At 51.5% G+C, this 17,067-nt stretch overlaps 1 pseudogene; it reads left to right on the plus strand.

Moving 5' to 3' along the window:
- Positions 1 to 600: 600 nt before the first annotated feature.
- The window catches only part of LOC139266953 (netrin-G1-like), a 30,077-nt pseudogene continuing 13,610 nt past the window's right edge, over positions 601 to 17,067 (plus strand).

A 17,067-nucleotide genomic window follows, 5' to 3' on the forward strand; every position in this document is an offset into this window, starting at 1 on the left:
TTGGGTCCCAATACTGACTGATCAGCCTATCAGAGCATCTGTTTGATACAGCGGGCAGCTGGGGGGAAAACAGTTGGGATCCCAACACCTGGAACATCTGTACAAACACTGGGAAAACAGCTGGAATCCCAACACCCAGAACATCTGTACCAACACTGGGAAACAGCTGGGATCCTAACATCTGGAACATCTGTACAAACACTGGGAAACAGCTGGAATCCTGACACCCGGAACATCTGCATAAACACTGGGAAAATAGCTGAAAGCTCAACACCTAAAAGATCTTCACCAACACTGGGAAAACAGCTGGAATCCCGACACCTGGAACACGTGCACCAACACTGGGAAAACAGCTGCAATCCCAACACCTGGAACATTTGCACCAACACTGGGAAAGCATCTGCAATCCCAACACCTGGAACATTTGCAAGCACCGAGATCGCCCCTCTGTGAGCAGGTCCAGTCAGATCAGGGACCCCCTGAATCATCCCCAGACGGACCGAGATCGCCCCTCTCTGAGAGGGTCCAGTCGGAGCAGTGACCCCCTGAATCACCCCCAGACGGACCGAGATGGCCCCTCTCTGAGCGGGTCCAGTTGGAGCGATGCGTCTGTACGGTTTGTTGCCCCTTCAGGCCCTTTGGGTGGCCCTGTCTCTCGCCGCGCAGCACTTCCCGTCCTGGGGTCACTACGACCTGTGTAAGGCCCAGCTTCACTGGGACCAGGCCATGAGTTGGGATTACATGGCTTGCCAGCCCGAGGCCGCCCTGCTCACCAGGTCACTGAAGGTCAGCTTAGATCCCTCCGACAGTACGTGTGGAGAGACCCCCGAGATGTACTGCACGCTGGTGAGTATAAGCCTTTCTGAGACAGCCTCTGTTGTGTGTCACACTGTGAATGGACGCTCACTGAACGGCCTTTATCAAAGTGAATTCCATCCAAACTCCTACATTTGCTTCATTAACAGAGGCATTGAGTGCAAAAGCAAGGGAGTCATGGTGAACCTTCATACATCATTGGTTCTGCCCCAACTGGAGTATTGTGTCCAATTCTGGGCACCACACTTTAGGAAGGATGACAAGGCCTTAGAGAGGGTGCAGAGGAGATTTACTGGAATGTTTCCAGGGATGAGGGACTTCAGTTATGTGAAGAGACTGGAGAAGCTGGGATTGTTCTCCTCAGAGCAGAGAAGGTTAAGGGGAGATTTGATGAGGTGTTTAAAATCATGAAGGGTTTTGAAAGAGTAAATAAGGAGACACTGTTTCATGTGGCAGGAGGGCCAGTAACCAGAGGACACAGATTTCAGATAATTGGCAAAAAAGCCAAGGGGGGAGATGAGGAGAATGTTTTAATGCAGCGAGTTTTTATGATCTGGAATGTGCTGCCTGAAAAGGAGGTGGAAGGAGATTCAAGAATAACATTCAAAAGGGAATTGGATAAATACTGGGAAAGGAGAAATGTACAGGGCTATGGGGAAAGAGTAGGAGAGTGGGACTAACTAGACAGCTCTGAGCCAGTGGCAGAGACAGACGATATCATGGAGGTGAAAGGAGGCGGGCTTGGTGAAGGAGGAGATATGGGGATGGAATAACAGTCTGATAAGTTGCATTTCGTGGAACTGTGAGGAGATGTAAAACTGCTGGACTGAACAGGAAAGGTCAGGACACGAAAACCACAAAACTCGCTGCTTCCCAGTGACTCACCATAAGGGGTGGCAGTGTTTGTAAAATTAGACATGGTAATAGATGTGAGGAGGGAGTTCGAATGTTTATAAACACTCCCTGGAGCTCCTGATCCCTGTGTCTGACCCCTTCCCAATATCCCCAGTGGGGAATATGTCCCATTGTGTCTGAGCCCTGCCCAATATCCCCAGTGGGGAATATGTCCCATTGTGTCTGAGCCCTGCCCAATATCTCCAGTGTGGAATATGTCCCATTGTGTCTGAGCCCTGCCCAATATCCCCAGTGTGGAATATGTCCCATTGTGTCTGAGCCCTGCCCATTATCTTCAGTGGGGAATATGTCCCATTGTGTCTGAGCCCTGCCCAATATCCCCAGTGTGGAATATGTCCCATTGTGTCTGAGCCCTGCCCAATATCTCCAGTGTGGAATATGTCCCATTGTGCCTGAGCCCTGCCCAATATCCCCAGTGAGGAATATGTCCCATTGTGTCTGAGCCCTGCCCAATATCCCCAGTGAGGAATATGTCCCATTGTGTCTGAGCCCTGCCCAATATCTCCAGTGTGGAATATATTCCATTGTGCCTGAGCCCTGCCCAATATCCCCAATGGGGAATATGTCCTTGAGATGTAAATTCAAGCCTGTTTCTAAATATTAATGATGCTCTTGTTGAGTGAATCATCTCCTCAGGATAATTGGTTCCTACATCATTGTTCGAGGGGAAACGCCTGGTTTAATAATCAGCCGTATGTTTCAGCAATAATTGAAAATGTATAATTTATTGCAGAACATGCAGTTCCTCAGAGGGAATTATTCTCCAGCTCAATTAGTAATCTGTTGTAAAAATACTACGAGTCTTGAGGTAAATCTTCCATCTGTCCCATATCCCACTGTGGGAGCTGTGTGTGAAACAGGGCCCGGACTCAGTGAGACCACAATAGATGTTACTGTCTCAGTTTCACACCTCAGGACGTCCCAAAGTGCTTCACAGACAATGAAGGACTTTTTGAAATCGCAATCATTTTTCTTTCACCGATAAAAACGCGGCTGAATTTATCGGCCGTTATCTCATAGTTTGCATTTTTTAATATGTAACAGTTTTTGACAGGTGTACTCGCTCCTTCTTTCCCGATGTGTCCCGACTCCTGAACTTGTGTTCCCTGATTGTGTGTTGACTGTGAGTGGGTGAGTGAGACGGAAAGACTCCAGGGTGAGAATGTATTCAGACTGTGGCTGTAACCTTGGTGCAAAGACACGAATTCCTGGTCACAAACTGCTGTGATCGAATGCACCGGGGCACGGTGGTGCAGAGCTTCTGTGATTGGACCAGTAATCCACAGAACTGCACTTCCAATCCCTCCATGGGCTTTGAGACTGGGCAGAGGGAGATACTGCCGGTCCTGCTGGGAGACTCAGTCCCAGGCACATCCTTCAGTTTTTTATTTGTTCCTGGGATGTGGGCGTCGCTGGCAAGGCCGGCATTTATTGCCCATCCCTAATTGCCCTTGTGAAGGTGGTGATGAGCCACCTTCTTGAACCGCTGCAATCCGTGTGGTGAAGTTACTCCCACAGTGCTGTTAGGAAGGGAGTTCAGGATTTTGACCCAGTGACAATGAAGGAACATTGAATATATTTCCCAATCAGGATGCAGTGTAACTTGGAGGGGAACGTGGAGATGGTGGTGTTCCCATGGAGGCCATGGGTTTGTGAGGTGCTGCCGAAGAAGTCTTGGTGAGTTGCTGCAGTGCATCTTGTAGATGGTAAACACTGCAGCCATGGTACACCGGTGGTGGAGGGAGAGAATGTTTAAGGTGGTGGATGGGCTGCTTTGTCCGGGATGGTGTGAAGCTTCTTGCGTATTGTTGGAGCTGCAGTCATCCAGGCAAGTGGAGAGTATTCCATCACCCGCCTGACTTGTGTCTTGTAGGTGGTGGAAAGGCTTTGGGGAGTCAGGAGGTGAGACAGTCGCCGCAGAATACTCACCTCTGACCTGCTCTTGTACCACAGTATTTATGTGGCTGGTCCAGTTAAGTTTCTGGTCAATGGTGATCCCCAGGATGCTGATAGTGGGGGATCCGACAATGGTAACGCCGTTGAATGTCATGGAGAGGTAGTTGGACTCTGGCTTGTTGGAGATGATCATTGCCTTCCAGGTGTGGACCACAAATGTTACTTGCCACTTCGGTGTTGCCAGACTGGGAAACAACGTCGGTGAGTGAGCACAGGGGCGATGGGGGAACAGGACTTGTGTGTGTTAGGACACGGGCAGCACAGGTTTGGATGAGCTGAAATTTACGGAGAGTGGAAGATGGGAGTCCGGCCAGGAGAACATTGGAATGGTCGAGCCTGGAGGGAACAAAGTATTGATGAGGGTTTCAGCAGCAGATGTGCTGAGGCAGGGGCGGAGACGGGCGATGTTACCGAGGTGGAAATAGGTGGCCTTGGTGATCGAGCGGATATGATTGTTTGTTTTAGTTCTTCTCGACCAAAAGGCACCAGTTAATGCTCATCGATCTCAGTGTTGGAAATAGAATCTCCCGCTGGTCTGTAATCCCCAATTTGATTAATCTCTGGCACCAGCTCAAAGTATTCGCCTCCAATTCCACTTCAGTGCCGATTTGTTCATTGATTTGAGTGTTTCGCGTGCTGCAAAGCAAAACTCACAGTATCTGAGCACACACCGAGGGAGAGGCACATCTGGAATACTGCGGGCAGAGTGGGCTCCTCATTGTAGGGGCGAGATGGGACATGGGGCACAGGGACACAGTGTGACCGGAGGTAAGGGGGTGAGGGGAGAAAGAGATGGGACACGGGACACAGTGACACAGTGTGACCAGGGGTGAGGGGGTGAGGGACTGTGTTATGAGGTTAGCTCGAACAGTCGAATTAAAGGGAGAATTGTCACCACTTCTGTAGAAACACAGTCTGTGCCTTGCTCGGGTAAAAGTCTGACAGCCAATTATTTCTGAATCCGATCACCAATTCTGGAAATCCCAGCGAGTGGTGACAGCTGGTGAATGTTAACGTGGAGTTTCTGGGTAATTTCTGTAAGCTGAGTTTGAACTGATTGTAAACTGGTGCCTGGAGATTGTGTCTGATCCTCTCGGGATTGTTAACATCTGTATCCGTTCCCCCGCCAACTGTTCACACAATCTCACAGCACAGCAGGAGGCCATTCGGCCCATCGTGCCTGTGCCGGCTCTTTGAGAGAGCGATCCAATTAGTCCCACTCCCTGCTCTTTCCCCATAGCCTTGCAAATTTATCCTTTTTCCCAAATTTATCAAGTATATTTTTCCCTGTTTTAAGGGAGTTTAGTTGAAGCAGGTTCAAACAGCTCTTCAAAGAGCGAACACAGGCACGATGGGCCGAATGGCCTTCTGTGCTGTGAGATTCTGTGATATTTCCCCTGTTTTAAGGGAGTTTATTTTCAGCAGATGCGAGCAGCAGATGGAATTTCAGTCTGAACGAGCCAAACATTCTCTTTGTAATATTGCAGTCCGTTCTATTGGGTCTGGGACTAAACCTTTAATACTCAGATGGGAAATCGAGGGTTTGGGAGAGGCCTACAGGAAGTGGATTAAACCTGAGACCATAGACTTTATCCCCATGAATCCTCCCCCTGCCCAATATCTCACTCACTGCCCACTGTCCCCAGTAAACCGGCTGCACATTAAACTTTCCCAGTCTCTTGATTCCTGGATCAGAGCTCCCTCACTGTGCTGCTCTCTGACAATGTTTCGCTCACTTTAGCAGCTCAGACAGGAGAATGTTTGAAGAACGATTTACTGTTGTTGTGGCACTGACTGACTGACCCCTGACCCTGTCACCAGTGGATGGATTTTTCTATCGAGCAGTTTGAATGATGAGGAGTCTCGGTTCCATCTCCTGTTATTCTCTGTTTCCCATTCTCTGTATTGGCCACACGCAAATTTCATTATAAACACAGATAGAGGCAGACAGGCAAAGTCGAGGGTTCAAGTCCCACTCCAGAGACTTGAGCACAAAACCGAGGTCGAGACTCCCAGTGCAGTACTGAGGGAGTACTGCACTGTCGTAGGGGCAGTACTGAGGGAGTGCTGCACTGTCGTAGGGGCAGTGCTGACGGAGAGCTCCACTGTCGGAGGAGCAGTACTGAGGGAGTGCTGCACTGTCGGAGGGGCAATACTGAGGGAATGCTCCACTGTCGGAGAGGCAATACTGAGGGAGTGCTGCACTGTCGGAGGGGCAGTACTGAGGGAGCGCTACACTGTCAGAGCATCAGTACTGAGTGAGCACTGCACTGTCGGAGGGGCAGTACTGAGGGAGTACTGCACTGTCGTAGGGGCAGTACTGAGGGAGTGCTCCACTGTCGGAGGGGCAGTACTGAGGGAGTGCTGCACTGTCATAGGGGCAGTGCTGACGGAAAGCTCCACTGTCGGAGGAGCAGTACTGAGGGAGTGCTGCACTGTCGGAGGGGCAATACTGAGGGAATGCTCCACTGTCGGAGAGGCAATACTGAGGGAGTGCTGCACTGTCGGAGGGGCAGTACTGAGGGAGCGCTACACTGTCGGAGCATCAGTACTGAGTGAGCACTGCACTGTCGGAGGGGCAGTACGGAGGGAGTGCTGCACTGTCGGAGGGGCAGTTCTGAGGGTGCGCTGCACTGTCGGAGCATCAGTACTAAGTGAGCACTGGACTGTCGGAGGGGCAGTACTGAAGGAGCACTGCACTGTCGGAGGGGCAGTACTGAGGGAGCACTGCACTGTCGGAGGGGCAGTACTGAAGGAGCGCTGCACTGTTGGAGGTGCAGTACTGAGGGAGCGCTACACTGTCGGAGCATCAGTACTGAGTGAGCACTGCACTGTCGGAGGGGCAGTACGGAGGGAGTGCTGCACTGTCGGAGGGGCAGTACTGAGGGAGCGCTGCACTGCTCTCATCCTGAGATAGTGAATGGCGCTTTAGAATTCAGTCTTTGCTCTCTCTTTCTCGCCACTCTCTTTCTCTCTCTTACTCCCTCCTCCCCTCCCACATTACACGGGCTCATTCACCAGAAACACCCTGTTGCCGAATTTGCCCTCCGACCGAAAGGGGGCGCACTCACTGAGCGAACCGATTTTCCCCGCCCCAATCCATGGAGTGGAGAGTTGAGCAAAATTCAGCTCTTTGTAGATTGTTTTTGTTGCGGGCGGTGTAGTCGGTTTGCGGCGGGGTGGAAGTGCGTGGGGAGCGGGGCGGACGGCGGTATATGTCTGCGAGCTCCTGTTTTATTTCCCACCCCCAGGAACCTGCTGACTGACGGAGCTGAAATGAGCCTGGGATTAAAGTGTTTGTTTAAATCTGGTTTGACAGACAGTCGGTGGGTTCCCTGAACACCTGCTCACAGCCCTGAGTCTCCGTGAGGCTGGGGCACTGGGGACATTAGTTTGGGGAGAAGGCACTTTATTGGGGACCTTTCATTAGAAGGAGGTCACCCTTTGGGGACGGACGGTTTAAAATTGGAAGCTGGGTGTTTAATGAACGATGGCTGTGGTCTATAAGGGCCGATCGACACAGGCCGGTCAATAATGTGGGATTACACCACAGCTGGTTGAAGATTTGCTGCAGATTCTCAATCTTTCCCCAGTCTGGTTTCTTTCTCTGAAACCTCCCTCTGGTCTTCTCATTGCTGAAATGTTTAGACACAAACACCAGGTGCAGAGTTCTGGGTTTCATTAACTTGAACAAACATTCATTTCTGCCGGCTCACGTTCTTTATAATTAAATTCCAAAGTGTAGAATCCCATCGAGCTCCCTGGCAAGATGTTGACTTAAAACCGCCGTTCCTTTATTAAATTAATTCTTGGGATGCTGACATGGCCGGCATTTATTGCCCATCCCCAGGTGTCCTGAGAAGGTGGGGGTGGGCCGCCTTCTTGATCCGCTGGGAGCGAGTTTGATACAAACTGAGTGTCTCGCTCGGCCACTTCAGAGGGTCATTACTAGTCAACCACGTTGGTGTGGGCCTGGAGTCACATATAGGCCCGGGCAGGTTACAGAGGCAGGTTTCCTTCCCTAAAGGACATTACTGAACCAGTTGGGCTTCACGGCAATCTCCCTGAGCTGTGGGCCGTGGGGAGATGGACCCTCTCCCTGACCCACTGTGGGGCGTGGGGAGATGGAGCCTCTCCCTGACCCACTGTGGGCCGTGGGGAGATGGACTCTCTCCCTGACCCACTGTGGGCCGTGGGGAGAGGACTCTCTCCCTGACCAACTGTAGGCCGTGGGGAGATGGACTCTCTCCCTGACCCACTGTGGGCCGTGGGGAGAGGACTCTCTCCCTGACCCACTGTGGGCCATGGGGAGAGGACCCTCTCCCTGACCCACTGTGGGCCGTGGGGAGATGGACCCTCTCCCTGACCCACTGTGGGCCGTGGGGAGAGGACTCTCTCCCTGACCCACTGTGGGCCGTGGGGAGAGGACTCTCTCCCTGACCCACTGTGGGCCGTGGGGAGAGGAGTCTCTCCCTGACCCACTGTGGGCCGTGGGGAGAGGACCCTCTCCCTGACCCACTGTGGGCCGTGGGGAGAGGACCCTCTCCCTGACTCACTGTGGGCCGTGGGGAGATGGAGCCTCTCCCTGACCCATTGTGGGCCGTGGGGAGAGGACCCTCTCCTTGAGCTGTGGGCCGTGGGGAGATGGATCCTCTCCCTGACCCACTGTGGGCCGTGTGGAGAGGACCCTCTCCCTGACCCACTGTGGGCCGTGGGGAGATGGATCCTCTCCCTGACCCACTGTGGGCCGTGTGGAGAGGACCCTCTCCCTGACCCACTGTGGACCGTGGGGAGATGGATAATACCAGAAATGAGAGGGTATACATATCAGGAAAGGATGAACAGGCTGGGTCACTTTTCTCTTGAAAAGAGAATGCTGAGGGATGATCTAATAGAGGTCTTTGAAATTTTGAAAGGGTTTGATAGAGTGGATACAGACAGAACCAAGAAATCCAATCAGAAGAAACGTCTGTACCCAAAGAGTGGTGAGAATGTGCAACTTGCTACCACAGGGAGTGGTTAAAACGAATAGTGTAGATGCATTAAGGGGGGCTAGACAAGCGTATGAGGGAGACGGGAATAGAGGGTTGTGGATAGATTTAGATGAGGAAAGACTGGAGGAGGCTCGAGTGGAGCATAAACACCGGCATGGACTGGTGGGGCCGAATGGCCTGTTTCTGTGCCGTGTATCTTATGTAATCCTATATGTAATCCTATAAGTAATCCTATGTAATCTTTCAGCTCAGTACTGGCCCACTAAATGCTGCTAACTGAGCAACTCTGCTCGAACATTAACTCCAACAAAGTTCCTGATTACTGGGTGATGGGAAGTGACATCAATCTGTGGGATTGTACTTTATGGAGCCACTAACTTCTGTACTCAATAATACACTAATTAATATCATTAACCAGGGGACTGAACCGTGCTGATAGCGAGTGGTTTAGTTAGTGATAACGACAGGCTCTTCGTCACACCACACAGTGTAAATCCGAGACAGCAACACTTAAACCCCCGAAATAAATGTCAAGGGATGAGTGGATTTGTAGAAAGAACAATGATTCATAAGATGCTCCGTTTATGCTCCAGTGTTGCAGGAGCAGTTTCTGTAATACATGATCCTTATATTGAAATATCTTCCCTTCCCGCGTTGATGCAGCCACACACAGCAGGAGCCTGTTGTGTCTCTCTCTCCCTGGGCTGTATGGTGATGTTTAATTCTTCTCTTCTTCCTAGGCAGTCCCCCGGAGTCGAGGATGACTTGCTTCCACATTGAAATGAGTTGTCAGGTGACTGATGAGACCAATGTGGGATCCACAGTCTCTGTCACAGGTGGGGTAGATGGTGGTTAGAGGGACGGGTGGGTGGGGTGCTTGGGTTGTCGTACGCACCTTCTGCTGTTTGTACTTGGCTTCCGCATTCTCCCGGCAAAGAGACTCGATGTGTTCGTCGCCTTCTCGGATGCTTCTCCTCCATTTTGAGCGGTCTGGATCCAAAGATCCAAGATGCGGCCACTCACAACAACATCGAGCAGACAATAGGGGTGCTCAAGCAGCGTTTCCGAAGCCTGGACCGCTCTGGAGGCAGCCTTCAATACTTTCCTCAACAGGTGTCGCTATTCATTGTGGTGTGCTGCATGTTGCACAACTTGGCCATCATGAGGGCCCAGGCCTTACCAGCGGGAAGTGCAGCCCCAACTCAGGAGGAGGAGAAAGAGGAACAGTAGCCTGGCGAGGCCCCGACTGGTCAGCCAGAGGAGGAGGTGCAGCAGCCACGGAGGAGACACCGTGGCACTGCTCCCGATACAAGGGCCACATGTCAGCGGCTCATCATACATCGGTTCTCCAACAACACAACACAACCCCTGACCAGCAACCAATAAACATTTAACAACGGCCCCTTGAAACACCATAACACACAATTAACCTCAACAATATCTGTACACAGGCCCCTGCCATTTGTCATTCCTCAACAGTACCCATGTGCCATATTAGGCACATACACTTACAACAATAGCAGGCCTCAAAAACTGCAACCAGATCATGACAAACATATTTACAGGATGAGGCCATCTCTCCATTGTGGCCAAAGTTTTTATTGAGACTAGCTCTGGCATTTGCTACCCCTTAGCTTAACCCCCTCCCACATCTCCTGCTCCTCCTCAATGTTGCTTCAGTGCCTGCAGCAAGGCTGCTTGAGGGCTGCTGTGTGTTTAACACAGACACTACAGATGGCCTAGTAGGATACATTGGACCAGCTCTGGGCCTAGAAGGCCCGGCTGCAGACTGCACCACCTCAGCATCGGCGGCAGCAGTCTAGGTTGGCTGGTGTGTAGACCGCAGCAGGTGCAAAGGCAGAGTGGCAGTGGTGGGAGCCAGAATGCTGTCATCTTGAGCAAAGACAACAAGTTCCATTTCCCACGGCCCACTGCCACCTCCCCCAGGGCGGAGCCTCAACATCTGGAGCAATATGCGGGAGCGCGGATTACTGGCCTCCTTCGGCACCGTTACCTCCCCGTTGGACTGTGGGGAACAGAGAGGATGGCAGCAGTCAGTGTTTGCATGGCATCACTCTGTGACTGACTCAGGACAGCCTGAGTCTCAAACGCAGCGTTCTGAGAGTTGTTGCCACAATCATTGACAGTATCACATCACAAAGGCCTTGCGTGGCTTGGGTCTGTGATGCGATAGCTGCTGCCACGTCAACCATGGCACGCGCTCTCCCCTCTGCGACTCCACTGTCGCTGGTTGAGTCCATCTCCCTCTGTAAATGGGCAAGGATGGGTTCATTGAACTGCTGAGAGGCAGGGACAATGCTTGAGGCGGTCTCCCCCAACCTCAGTGCAAGTGTATCCATGCTCTGCGGGACCTTCTCCAATGCACCCATTGGCTCGCGGTGCATTTGCATGGACTCTCTGGACATAGCCTCCAAGTCCAGGTCCACGTCTGACTGTCTCTGAGCAGGACTGATAGGCCGACTCACTGTCCGGGGAGATGGCCCCCGAACTTCCCCTCGCTCTGGGCGCTGCTGTATGCCACTGGAGTCAGGAGCCTCAGGCTCTTCAAAGCCCAGGAATGTTGGCTCTTCCACCAAGGTGGTGTCCCCACACGGAGCAACTGATGGAGGGTCCCACACAGGCACCACACTTTCCTCACCTTCCTCTTCATCTTCCCCGTCAGTTGAAGTGGACGGCGTTTGCTGTCAAGGTTCAAGGATCTCACAGAAATGCCAAAGGGCATTCACATACCGTCACGGTCCACAGGGGGCGCTGCTTCTCCGGCCACTACCGCACCAACTGGTGTGCCCATGGGGATGGACACTCGCTCCTCCACGTCACTGAGGGCTTGTATGTCAGGCTCCCCTCCACCGGTGCACTGCTGCTCTCTCCTGTTGTGAGCTAGTTTCACCTGCAGTAAGAAGCACAAGAAGGTGTGAGTGAGTGTGCAGCTCATCGTGTGCCACATGTGCCTTCCATAGTTGAATAGCTGCTGCTGTGTGGATGTGTGTAAACGTGCATTTGAATCTGCGTGGCTGCTCACAGTGCATGTGTGAACGGTGGGATGAGGTGAGAAGGGCCTCAGATTAGGGATGAGGCTGAAGTCTTGTGAAAGGGTAGTGTGAGGAGGGGTGAGGCTGAGTAGGGAACAAGAAGGTGAGCCAGGTTTGGATGGGCCGGGCATGGCTGGTGACCTGAGCCTGAATCTTTATGGTGCCTTCACCAACAAAGACCACGGCCTGGGACACACAGTGATGGAGCAGTCGGAGGTCAGTTGTAGCGCTGGGGCATGGTGCTGTTAATTATGTCCCGAGGACACGGCAATTCAGGAGCACGTCACATCTGCACCGTTCCATTATTCATTCATACTTTACACAGCTTTAGGATTCTGGTACTAATGTTCACTCCATTCCTTCTGCATCGAGTATTAAAAATAACCAATCCAATATGCGGCTTTAGTCACTGCCTTTAGTCGATGCTGTGACAATTGTAGATTCATTAATCTCTATGATCTCTGTATATTGCCGCGCTCTCCATCTTTATCACACACATTAGTTTTATTGATTGCTGCAACAGCCACTTGCTGGGGATGAGGGTGTAACAGGCGAGCTGTCTGATCATTTGGAAAAGGATGTCGGGCTGATTCTGTTTTGCCGATGTCAGGCAGAGTCCCAGTGTGTCCGATCCACAGGATGCACTGCAGCAACTCGCCAAGGCTTCTTAAGCAGCACCTCCCAAACCCGCCACCTCTACCACCTAGAAGGACGAGGGCAGCAGGTGCCTGGGAACACCATCACCTCCAAGTTCCCCTCGAGTCACACAGTGTCCCGACTTAAAATCACAGCATCATAGAATGATGCAGCACAGAAGGAGTCCATTCGGCCCATCATGCCTGTGCTGGCTCTTTGAAAGTGTTACCCAATTCACCCCACTCCCTGCTCTTTCACCACAGCCCTGTAAATCTTTCCCCTTCAAGTATTTCTCCAATTCCCGATTGAATCTGCTGCCATCGCCCTTTCAGGCAGCGCATTCCAGATCACAACATGTGGAGCTGCCGCTGTGTCCATCGCTGCTTCACCGCGGAAGGTCAATGACCTGAAGTGACCCCGAGGGAGCCCTGCCACCTCCAACTGCTCCCTCACAAACCAGCCTGAGGTAAAGCATCATTAGGCCCACAGGCTGGGCGAGGGTCCGACACACAGAGCCCAGGGGTATGGCCTGAGCACAAATAAGGGATTGTTTTAACAATAGACGATAAAAAGACAAGATCCCATTAATCATTCTGCCCACAAAACTCTCGCCCTTTCTCTCTCTCTCTAACCCAAACAGACAGCTGCAGTGAGACTCATTTTCCCATCTCTGAAGGTCTGAGGTCGGAGATTCTTTCACTGAACATGAACTTTGGAAAATCGAAACAAAGAAAACTTCCAAAATGTCGTCATGTCAGAAATCTATCCAAATGTCAGATCCCTGGTCTCTTTACAGTCCATTTTATTTTGCTCAAAACGATTCCCAAGGATGATTGGGGAACTGAGAGGATCTAACTATGGGGAAAGGCTGAATAGGCTGGGGCTCGTTCCTGGTCCCAGGGATGGAGGACTTCAGTTACAGGGAGAGACTGGAGAAGCTGGGATTGTTTTCCTTACAGCAGAGAAGGTTAAGGGGAGATTTAATACAGGTGTTCATGGTCATGAGGGGTCGAAACAGAGTAGATAGAGAGAAACTGTTCCCATTGACGGAAGGCTCGAGAACCAGAGGACACATATTTAAGGTGATTGACAAAGAACCAAAGGCGACTTGAGGAAAATTGTTTTTGCGCAGTGAGTGGTTAGGATCTGGAATGCACTGCCTGAAAGGGTGGTGGAGGCAGAGCCCAGCGGGAGAATTGTGTCCAAATTCTGGGCACCACACTTTAGGAAGGATGATAGGGCCTTGGAGAGGGTGCAGACGAGATTTACTGGAATGGTCCCAGGGATGAGGGACTTCAGTTATGTGGAGATTCTGGAGAAGCTGGGATTTTCTCCTCAGAGCAGAGAAGGTTAAGGGGAGATTTAATACAGGTGTTCAAAATCATGAAGGGATTTTGATTGAGTAAATAAGGAGACACTGTTTCCAGTGGCAGGAGGGTCGGTAACCAGAGGACACAGATTGAAGGTGATTGGTGAAAGTACCAGAGGGGAGATGAGGAGATCCCACTTTCTACCTTCTGACACTCTGAATAGCTGCCCTTTACCCCTACTCTCTGCTTTATGTCCTGAAGCCAGCGAGCTATCCATTCTGCTACTGGCTCCCTGACTGCATTCTCTGACCTTATTCATTAGTCTATTATGTGGTCCCTTATCGAAGTTCTTTTGGAAATCTGGATAAATTATATCTACTACATTACCCTTGTCTGCTCTCTCTGTTACCTCTTCAGAGAATGCAATGAGGTTGGTCAAGCAAGACTTTCCCTTTTGAACTCCATGCTGACTATTCATTATTATACTTTTGCTCTCTAAATGTTATTCTATATTCTCCTTTAGTAAGGATTCCATTATTTCTCCAACCACCGATATTAAGTTGACGGGTTTACAGTTCCCTGAACATGTTCTATCTCCCTTCTTAAATATAAGTATTATGTTAGCTATCTTCCAGTCCTCGGGTATGACACCTTTTTCAAACTAATTAATAAATATGTGCCCCTGCTATTTCTTCCCCAGATTCATTTAAAAAGCACAGAAGTGTTCCGTCCAGACCTGGGGTTTTATTTAACCCGTGCTGTACCTGTCCTGGGAGTGTTTGATGGGACAGTGTAGAGGGAGCTTTACTCTGTATCTAACCCATGCTGTACCTGCCCTGGGAGTGTTTGATGGGACAGTGCAGAGCTTTACTCTGTCTCTAACCCGTGTTGTACCTGCCCTGGGAGTGTTTGATGGGACAGCGTAGAGGGAGCTTTACTCTGTATCTAACCCGTGCTGTATCTGCCCTGGGAGTGTTTGATGGGACAGTGTAGAGGGAGCTTTACTCTGTATCTAACCCGTGCTGTACCTGCCCTGGGAGTGTTTGATGGGACAGTGTAGAGGGAGCTTCACTCTGTATCTAACCCGTGTTGTTCCGTCTCTGTTTCCAGGAGAACCCGTACATGTGCAACAACGAGTGTGATGCTCACACGCCCGAGCTCGCACACCCGCTTGAGCTGATGCTGGATGATGAGGGGCGGATTCCCAACACCTTTTGGCAAAGTGTCTCCTGGAGGAGTTTCCCCGAGCCCCTCCTGATCAACATCACTCTGTCCTGGGGCAAGACCATCGAGCTGACCGAGGACATAGTCATCACCTTCGAGTCAGGCCGGCCGGAGCAGATGGTCCTGGAGAAGTCTCTGGACCACGGCCGGACGTGGCAACCCTACCAGTTCTACGCGGCCGACTGCCTCACCTCCTTCGGGATGGAGCCGAGAAGTGCCCGGGATCTGAGCCCGGCCTCGGTGCTGGATATCATCTGCACGGAGGAGTACTCCAGGGGCTACGTGTGGAAGGTGGACAAGATGGTCCGCTTCGAGATCCAGGAGCGTTTTGCCCTGTTCGGGGGGCCCCGTCTCCAGGACATGGCCTCACTGTACGGCCAGCTGGACACCACCAAGGACCTGAGGGACTTCTTCACCCTGACCGACCTGCGGGTCAGGCTGCTCCGGCCGGCCACTGGGGCCACCAGTGTTGACCAGCACAACCTCTCCAAATACTTTTACGCCATCTCCAACCTGGACATTCATGGCCGGTGAGAGCTCCTCGCTCCTTCTGGCCAGAGTCGCAGATCCCACATTTCACACCCGGGGGGTGCCCTGTCAGGCCAACATCTGGGGCACTCACAGGAACAACATCTGGGGGCACTCACAGGACCAACATCGGGGGGGGGGGCACTCAGGGTCAACATCTGGGGGCACTCACAGGGTCAACATCTGGGGTTAACTCACAGGGACACCATCTGGGGTTAACTCACAGGGGCAAGATCTGGGGAGCACTCACAGGGCCAACATCTGGGGCACTCATAGGGTCACCATCTGGGGTAACTCACGTGGCCAACATCTGAGAGGGCACTCACAGGGTCAATATCTGGGGGAGCTCAGGGTCAACATCTGGGGGCACTCAGTTTCAACATTTCAGGGCACTCTATCAGGACCAGCATCTGGGAGCACTCACAAGGCCAACATCTGGGGGCACTATCAAGGAGAACATCTGGGGCACTCTATCAAGGCAACATCTGGGGAACTCTATCAGGGCCAACATCTGGGGGATACTCTCAGTCTATGAACTTGGTGATACTCCATCAGAGCAAATAGCTGGTGTTCTCTATCAGAGCTAACATCTGGGATACTTTATCAGGGATAACATCTGGCATGGCACTCTAGCAGTTATCATCTGGAGGGCACTATATCGGAGTTAACATCTGGCACACAATCTCAATGAACATCTGAAGGGCAGTCTATCAGGGCCAACATCTAATTACGAGGAGAGATTACACAAACTAGGGTTGTGTTCCTAGAATTTAGAAGGTGAATTGAATGAAGTTTTCAAGTTATGAAGGGAAACTGAAAGGGTAGATAGAGAGAAACTATTCCCCTGGTTCGGGATTCTAGGAGTAGGGAGAAAATCTAAAAATTAGAGCCAGACCTTTCAGGAGTCAAATTAGGAAACACTTCTACACACAAAGGGTGGTAGAAGTTTGGAACTCTCTTCCACAAACAGCAGTTGATGCAAGATCAATTGTTAATTTTAAATCTGAGATTAATAGATTTTATCAGCCAATGGTATTCAGGGATATGGGGCAAAGGCGGGTGAATGGAGTTAGGTCACAGATCAGCTATCATCCCATTGAATGGCGGAGCAGGCTCGAGGGGCTGAATGGCCTCCTCCTGTTCCGATGTGAACGCTGGGTAACTGGGGAGATTTGTCAGCGATAGATGGGGATCCCTCCCCCGGCCCACTGGGCACCGTCAGCTGCCCCTGTGTCGGGTGTTTGAGCTTCCCTGAATGGCCCTGCGACAGTGGGCACAGACCAGCACTGTGCAAGCTCTCCCTGCCGCTGGTGATGGGCCCGTTAGCGAGCTTTCACAGTCCTGCTGGCTGGCTGGCGATGAGTCAGCGAGTTCCTGCTCAGTGTTCAGCCAATCGAGTAGCACGGAGCGAGCAGAGTCTGTCCCTTTACTCTCAGCACTGCCGAGCTCCAGGCTGATCAGGATTCAGAGAGTGAGAGGATCACACAACACAGGGGGAGGCCATTCAGACCATCGGGCCTGTGCCGGTCTTTGAAAGAGATATCCAATTAGTCCCACTCCCCGCTCTTTCCCCATAGCCCTGCAAATCTTTCCCTTGAAGTATTTTATCCAATTCCCTTCTGAAAGTTACAATTG

Source organism: Pristiophorus japonicus, chromosome 7 (genome assembly GCF_044704955.1).
Source record: "Pristiophorus japonicus isolate sPriJap1 chromosome 7, sPriJap1.hap1, whole genome shotgun sequence".
Classification (NCBI taxonomy): domain Eukaryota; kingdom Metazoa; phylum Chordata; class Chondrichthyes; family Pristiophoridae; genus Pristiophorus; species Pristiophorus japonicus.